At 35.0% G+C, this 7,500-nt stretch overlaps 1 long non-coding RNA gene across 1 annotated transcript in view; it reads right to left on the bottom strand.

Annotated features, from left to right (window-relative positions):
• Positions 1-7,500, bottom strand: part of LOC118763573 — a 287,109-nt gene that overhangs the window by 54,275 nt on the left and 225,334 nt on the right. The window lies entirely within an intron of this gene.

The following is a 7,500-nucleotide window of genomic DNA, read 5'->3' as shown; positions in this document are numbered from 1 at the left end:
ATTATATAAAATAAATAATATTAATTCAAGATATCGTTGACCATTAGGTGGCTAAACGTTTGCCTACCGACTGAAACAATATTTTCTCATATTAATAAAGCTAAGTCATCAGAAAGTTCTTCATTATGAGAGTGTTCAATATCCTTCCGTTTTGTATCATTTAGTTATTTTCAGTCATTGGAATTCGCTGGTGCTGTCGAAATATTTCCTGTAGTTACGTTTTTTTTTTTTTTGGTAAAAATTCCATTGGGTTCCTTTTACGAGCCGCTATTTTTCAGGAGCGTAAACGTAAAATAACACCAGTTATCAGACGGTGGACTTTGACAAATACGCAGAGAAACCTTCACACACAAACGTGCATACAAACATACATGCAAATATACACACACGTACATACATACATATACATACATTCATTCACACGCGCATACACTCATACATATATTGTTTTTCTCTTTCTTCCTGTCATTTTTTCCTCCTGTTGTTATTTTCACATATCTCCTCATTTTAATCATACACCTCTCCCCAACCACATCTATCCACAAATACTACCATTACAGTCTCAAATTTCCATTCCTACCACAAGACCCTTTCGAATGGGCAACACAGAATCCACGGCTCCATAATTTGAAATGACTAAACATGAACTACTATTGGAACTTACAGGAACCTTTTTTACAACTTCCATAAAACACTTTACTCGAATAAAAGAACTACAACTACACTATCTTTAGATATTTTATATCTTAATTTCTACTTTTATTCTCTTATTACCCTCTACATTCCCTATCTCCTCCTCCTTCATAATAATTCCTTATTTCGAACTCGAATATTCACCTCTATTTAACCATCTCATATTGTCTCTGATGAAGGGATATCCATAATATCCCAGAAACAGCTGAAAGACTATATCTGTATCTTTTCCTTATAAATGTAATGAAAACTTCTTACACCCTTGTCTTTGTTATCTCATTTTGTCTGACATACGATGGAGTACCAGAGAGACTAACTATCCCCAAATTCGCTCCCATGGAATTGCTCGGCCTGGTGTTATGTTAGAAGACATTTGCCCACATTCACGCGCACTGGAACAGATAGTTGCAAAGCGATCGTCATGCTTGTACTCCTATGTCTACGCAATTTTACAAATTAATTTGTAAAGTGTATAAGTATTTGATTGCATGGGTTGTCCCTAATAAATTTTTTTATAGCGCAAGAAGTTGTATTCAGAGAGTGAAAAACAAATCAGTGTTATTATTTTGTTGTGTTACTTTACGCCTCGATTTTCAACCGATGAGTAGAAAGAATTACATCGGAATGATTTTAATGCGGACTTGAAATATCTGGAATCCACATTACGGTCCTTTTTTCCGACACATAAATTTGCCAATTCTCAACATAATCCTTAAATCATGTAACTTAAAGCATAGAATTAAGCAGCTGAAATGCTGAAGGGAAATCTACCGTAGATATCTTCCCACACAATCTAAAATATACATCGTTGCTTAATTGAAAAGTTGATTTCAAGCCACGAATTTCATCCTTCAATGTCCCTAAATATTATATTTTAAGTAAATATATCATCTGTGTTTGTCTCCTGTTTCACTGGGTGTTTTAAGTGAACGTCGGGCTATTTGAAATTTTTCGTAACCTCTCGGTTATTCGAAGCCTTGTCAAATACTGCCTCATACTGAATCTGACAGAATATAGTGTTAAATATGCAAGTTTATCATAGAAATCTAGTGACTTACATTTTCTAATATGAATAAATAATTCTGCCTATAGAATAACCGGAACAGTTATTCAAAATAATATCATGTAAGATCATTAACATACTCTATCTATGTTACAGGAATATGCATACTGAAAAAAAGACAATATATAAAGCAGTCTAGCATACCAGTGACCGGCATTGTTGTAACAAAAGATAGATAAAATACATAGGTTTCTTGATCTTATTAGCAATGATGTTCCCTCGTTATGAAATAAATATAAAACATCTAATTTTAATGGTTGTTGCATTACATCTTAATGGTTACTCCTAAGTTTCATTCTTTATCACACTACTTGTTTATCTCTTACTTCTTTGCAGTGACCTATTATAAAGGTAGCTGCAGACTAGATTTTCAAATACATATTCCAGCTGCGGGAGAAAGAAGATACAGTAGACAATCCTTGTGGAATATATGAAGACATTACTTCTGAATATGTTATAAAAAGGTTGCAAACAAAGAGCGAAAAAACTTATTCTTGAATGATATTAACATTGTAAACATTTAATCTCTTCTTATGAGGGCGACCAGCTTGCAGAATCGTTAGCACGCCGGGTAAAATGCTTAGCGGTATTTCGTCTGCCGTTATGTTCTGAGCTCAAATCCCGTAGAGGTCGACTTTACCTATCATCCTTTCGGGGTCGATTAAATAAGTACCAGTTACGCACAGGGGTCGATATAATCGGCTTAATCTCTCTGTCCGTCCTTGTTTGTCCTTTCTGTGTTTACCCCCTTGTGGGTAGTAAGGCAATAGGTATTTCGTGTGCCGCTACGTTCTCAGTTCAAATTCCGTCAAGGTCGACTTTACCTTTCCTACTTTCGGGGTCAATAAAGTACCATTTACGCACTGGGGTCGATGTAATCGATTTAATACCTATGTCTGTCCTTGTTTGTCTCCTGTATGTTTAGCCCCTTGTGGGTAATAAAGAAATAGGTATCTCGTCTGTATTTACGTTCTGAGTTCAAATTCCGCCGAGGTCGACTTTGCCTGTCGTCCTTTCCGGGTTGATTAAATAAGGAGCAGTTACGCGCTGGGGTCGGTGTAATCTACTTGATACCTTTGTCTGCCCTTGTTTTTTGGTTCCTGTATGTTTAGCTCCCTGCGGGCAATAAAGAAATAAATATTTGCCTTCTTTTATAATGTTAGAGGTATATAAATACTTTCAGATTTTGGCAAAAGTTGAAAAAAGTGGATAAGCCGGTGCTTCTCTTATTGAGACGAAAATGAAAGGCAAATTTTAACTGGACGGAATTTGAACAGAAATTGTAATAGTTTCGAAGAAATACTGCAAAGTTAATTCCAAATGTTTCCTAACACACAATGCTGCTGGGATCGTGGAATTGAGACACCATGTACATGAGGGTGTCTGTATGTAGACGTCGTTATATATATACGTACGTGTATGTGTTTATGTATATATATTTATATACATATGCTTACATACTTACATAAATGCATAAATATGTATGTATGTATAAATATATATATGTATGTATATATAAATATATATACATATGTGTACTCATATCCATATATATATAAATATATATATATATTTCATTGTTAAAGAGGACAACAGACGTTAAGGGAAGGCAAGCATATTGAATGTTGACATACTGGAGCACTGTTTTTTAATCGAAGAAATCCAACGCTGGACTTATTCTTTGTAAGCCTGGTGTTTATTCTATCGACTCTTTCTGCCAAACCGCTAAGTTGCATGGACGTCAACACACCAACATCGGTCGTCAAGCCATGTGGTAGGGGTACAAACACAAACACACACATACACACATATATATATATATACACACAAACACACACACGACAGTCTTCTTTTAGTTTCCGTCTACTATATCCTATGACAAAGCGTTGGTCGGCCCGAGGCAATGGTAGAAAACGCGTGCCTCAGGAGCCACGCCGTGGGACTGAACACCGAACCATGTGGTGAGGAAGCAAGCTTCTTACCACACCGACAATCCTGTGCCTATATATATATATATATATAATATATATATATATATATATATATATATATATATATATATATATATATAATATATATATATACACATACATACGCGCAAAATCAGTGTTTGTATTAATCCATATATCATATATGACACATATGGTGTATGGCGTACATGCGAATTGAATTAATACAATAGAAATTATAAGAAGAATATTTGAAGCCATTCAGGAATTTACTCGCAGAAAATACATAAACCATGGAACACGTCACTTCTGTGGCAGTCCATTGTATATCTTCGAATATAAAACAATGTAATTGTACATCATAAGCTGGAAAACATATCAATATTTTTGGAACACGCATTATATGATATTCTTTTCACTTGTTCGTTGGAGATTTTTCAATGTGAAATATCCCAGATGTCAAAATGCGGCGAAATTATTGAAATGTTCGAATGAAACGTATTATCTTGCAAAATAGAAAAATACGTGATGTTATATTTTCGTGTAACCTATATACTTATAAATAACTATATAAAATAACTATATAAAATAACTATATAAAATAACAATATTTACCGCATGCAATTTTGCAATTACATATACAATTGTTTATATGCTACTCAAGTGTCAATGTAAAGTTAACATCTATGCGGATACAATTTAAAAAAAAAAACACGATAAAAAAGATCACTGATATGATTAGAATCTAAATGCATCCGACAGCAAAAGTGATATATATATATATATATATATGTATATATACACATATAAAAGTAAATAAATGGTACAACGACGTACCGATATTTACTGGAAAATAGCGATCGTAATAAATACGACGCTATTGTATAGCTTCACTGCGTATATACTAGCAAAGACGTGTGTGTGCAACAAACATGAAAAAAATTTGTCTTACCTCCTAGGAAGAACATCTGATAAATGAAAAACCTAGAAACGGATACTGCAGGACCGGTTTCAGACAAATACGTTTGACAACGTATATATATATATATATATATATATAATATATATATATATAATATATATATATATATATATAGATATATATATATATATTATATATATATATATATATATATATATATATATACATATATATATATATATACATACATACATACATACATACATACATACATACATACATACATACATACATACATACATCATACATACATACATATATATATATATATTCAGTTCTATATTTAAGAGATGAGGAATTATGCACATTATTTATATTATTTATAATTGACGGATATTTGTCCTCGTCTTGTTTGTTGTTAACACAAGGTTTCGGCTGATATACCCTCCAGCCTTCATGAGGTATATTGGGGAAATTTCGAACCTGGGTTCTCATTCCAAGTGGGGTTGTTTTTGAAGATATTATTATTAACGTGACTGCCGGGAACCGAACTCGGTATGTTGGGCTTAGTGCCTGTGGACAATTATGCAGTCAATTTTAGGGTTTATAAATCTAATATTCTCCTACCCTTCCTTTATACCGGTTCCAATATGCTGTTCATATCTGCACTCCGTCTGCTTTGGAGGTTGTTGTCTCCTACCATATGCGCTGCTTTTAGTTTTCGTACTTTCCAGTGGTGTTCTCTGTCTATTATTTTAACTTCATCCCACAGGGGTGGGGGTCTCCATTTCCCATACATGGTCAGCTGTACCGATTTATCAATATCTCCTCGTGTTACAGGTCACAGCTTTGCGATGTTTTTCTACCCTTAATCTGAGGAGCGGCTTGTTTCATCTTTTGTATAAACTTGACACAGCTGCAGGGGATGGAGTAAACGCAGTTCTTGGTCACATACTATTCTATTGGTGATTTTACTCGAAGGAGACATTTGCGAAGTGTTGTATTACAACTTGTGATTTAAACACGCCAATGTCACTCGACACCAGCCTGAGGACGGTCATTCATAGAGGACGCAACGGTTAGCCGTCATTTCGAAGTTTGGTGATAATTTTGTTGGTCGGTTCACGGATAAACCAGAAATATGTAGTGACATTAATGAAAGAAGATGGATATAAAGTCTAACTGAAATATAGCAGAATACCTACAGATAATACTGAGCCTTGGGAATTTAACGGTAATTTGATACTCCATGATTTTTCAAAGAATATTCGGACATAGATATCATAAATGTTGTGGCTGGTTGAAATTTAATGATAGTGCAATCTATTTGGCCTGGGGCAGATGAATAGATATGTAGACAGACACACAGATAGATAGATCGAAAAATAGATAGATTGATAGACAAATGGAAGGATGGATTGATGGGTGGATGAATTGATGGATGAATATGTAGATAGATAGGTAGATAAAGAAACATATCATTGTATGAATAAGTACAGGGGTTGGACAAAATAATGGAAACAACTAGCGCCATAGCCTCATAATTTTGTAATATATATAAATCCGCCAAAAGCTTGTTTATTTTTTAATGTTTTTTGATTTATTATTAGTATTGCTTAATATGTTTTGCTAACATTGCTGTTTCTTTTCAGGTATCATTAAAATTCATTAAAATGACCGATCTATCGGACTTTCAAAGAGTTCAAACTGTTGCTACTAGTAAACCATGCGCCAGCGTAACGAAAACGGACGAAATGTTTGGTCTATGAAGAAGTACTGTCTCAAAGGTAATGGCAGCCTGTGAGAAAGAGGGAAGACACTCCTCGTCGGAACAAAACTCTGGAAGAAAACCGAAACTTTCAGATAGGGACCGTCGGACTCTTACATGACTTGTTAGAGATCACAAAAGCACAACTCCAAAAATTACTGCAGAGCTTAAAGACCACCCTCGATACCCAGTTTCCACAAAAGCCTTTCGGCGGGAGCTGCACAAAGCCGGATTTTACGGGAGAGCTACAACCAGAAAGCCACTACTTTCAAAAACAAACGTTGCAAAGCGTTTAGAGTAAAAGCCTACGGAGTTGGTCCCTAGAGCAGTGGAAGAATATTGTTTCTCAGACAAGTCAACCATTACCTTATTTCCAACCACCGGTCGAGTATACGCGTGGAGACAGCCGAAAGAAGTATTTGACCCAGAGGAGGATTTGTGATGATCGGGTGGGGCGCCTATATCTTGGAAATCCGCCGGCCCGTTTACCTTCATGGCAGAATTAATAGTCAAGACTATTTAAGTACTTTATCTGATCAAATTCATCCTATGTTTGCAAAACTGTTTCCGGAGTGAAACGCAATCTTTCAGGATGATAATGCACCAATTCACACTGCTAAAGTTGTTACTGAATGGAACTAGGAACATTCTGGTGAAGTTGAACATTTTACCTGGCCACTACAGTCCTCAGATATCGATATCATTGAACATTTATAGTGCATTTTGGAAAAACAAATAGGGAGTCTATATCCGCCACCATCATCACAACAGGAACTGGGGACTTGTTTTAGATAAAGAATGGACAAAAATTCCTTTGGAAACAATTCAATCTTTGTACGAGTCCATACCTCGTAGAATTCAAGCTGTAATTACTACCAAACGCGGTTCTACTCCATTTAAAAATAAATTTGTTCGAAATTTTAAGGTGTTTCGTTATTTTGCCCAACCCCTGTATGTATTTATATGTAACTATGTATATATGTGTGCGTATGTGTATTTGAGTGTATGTGCGGTATGTGTTTGTGTATGTGTGTGTTTTAGTTATCTTATTTTAATTTTCGACTAAAATGTACGCATATGCGTCTGAGAGAGAAATCTTGGTCGA

Source organism: Octopus sinensis, linkage group LG5 (genome assembly GCF_006345805.1).
Source record: "Octopus sinensis linkage group LG5, ASM634580v1, whole genome shotgun sequence".
In the NCBI taxonomy this organism is placed as follows: Eukaryota; Metazoa; Mollusca; class Cephalopoda; order Octopoda; family Octopodidae; genus Octopus; species Octopus sinensis.
Note: the sequence above shows the minus strand (reverse complement) of the source record. Positions and strands in the feature narration are given on the sequence as shown.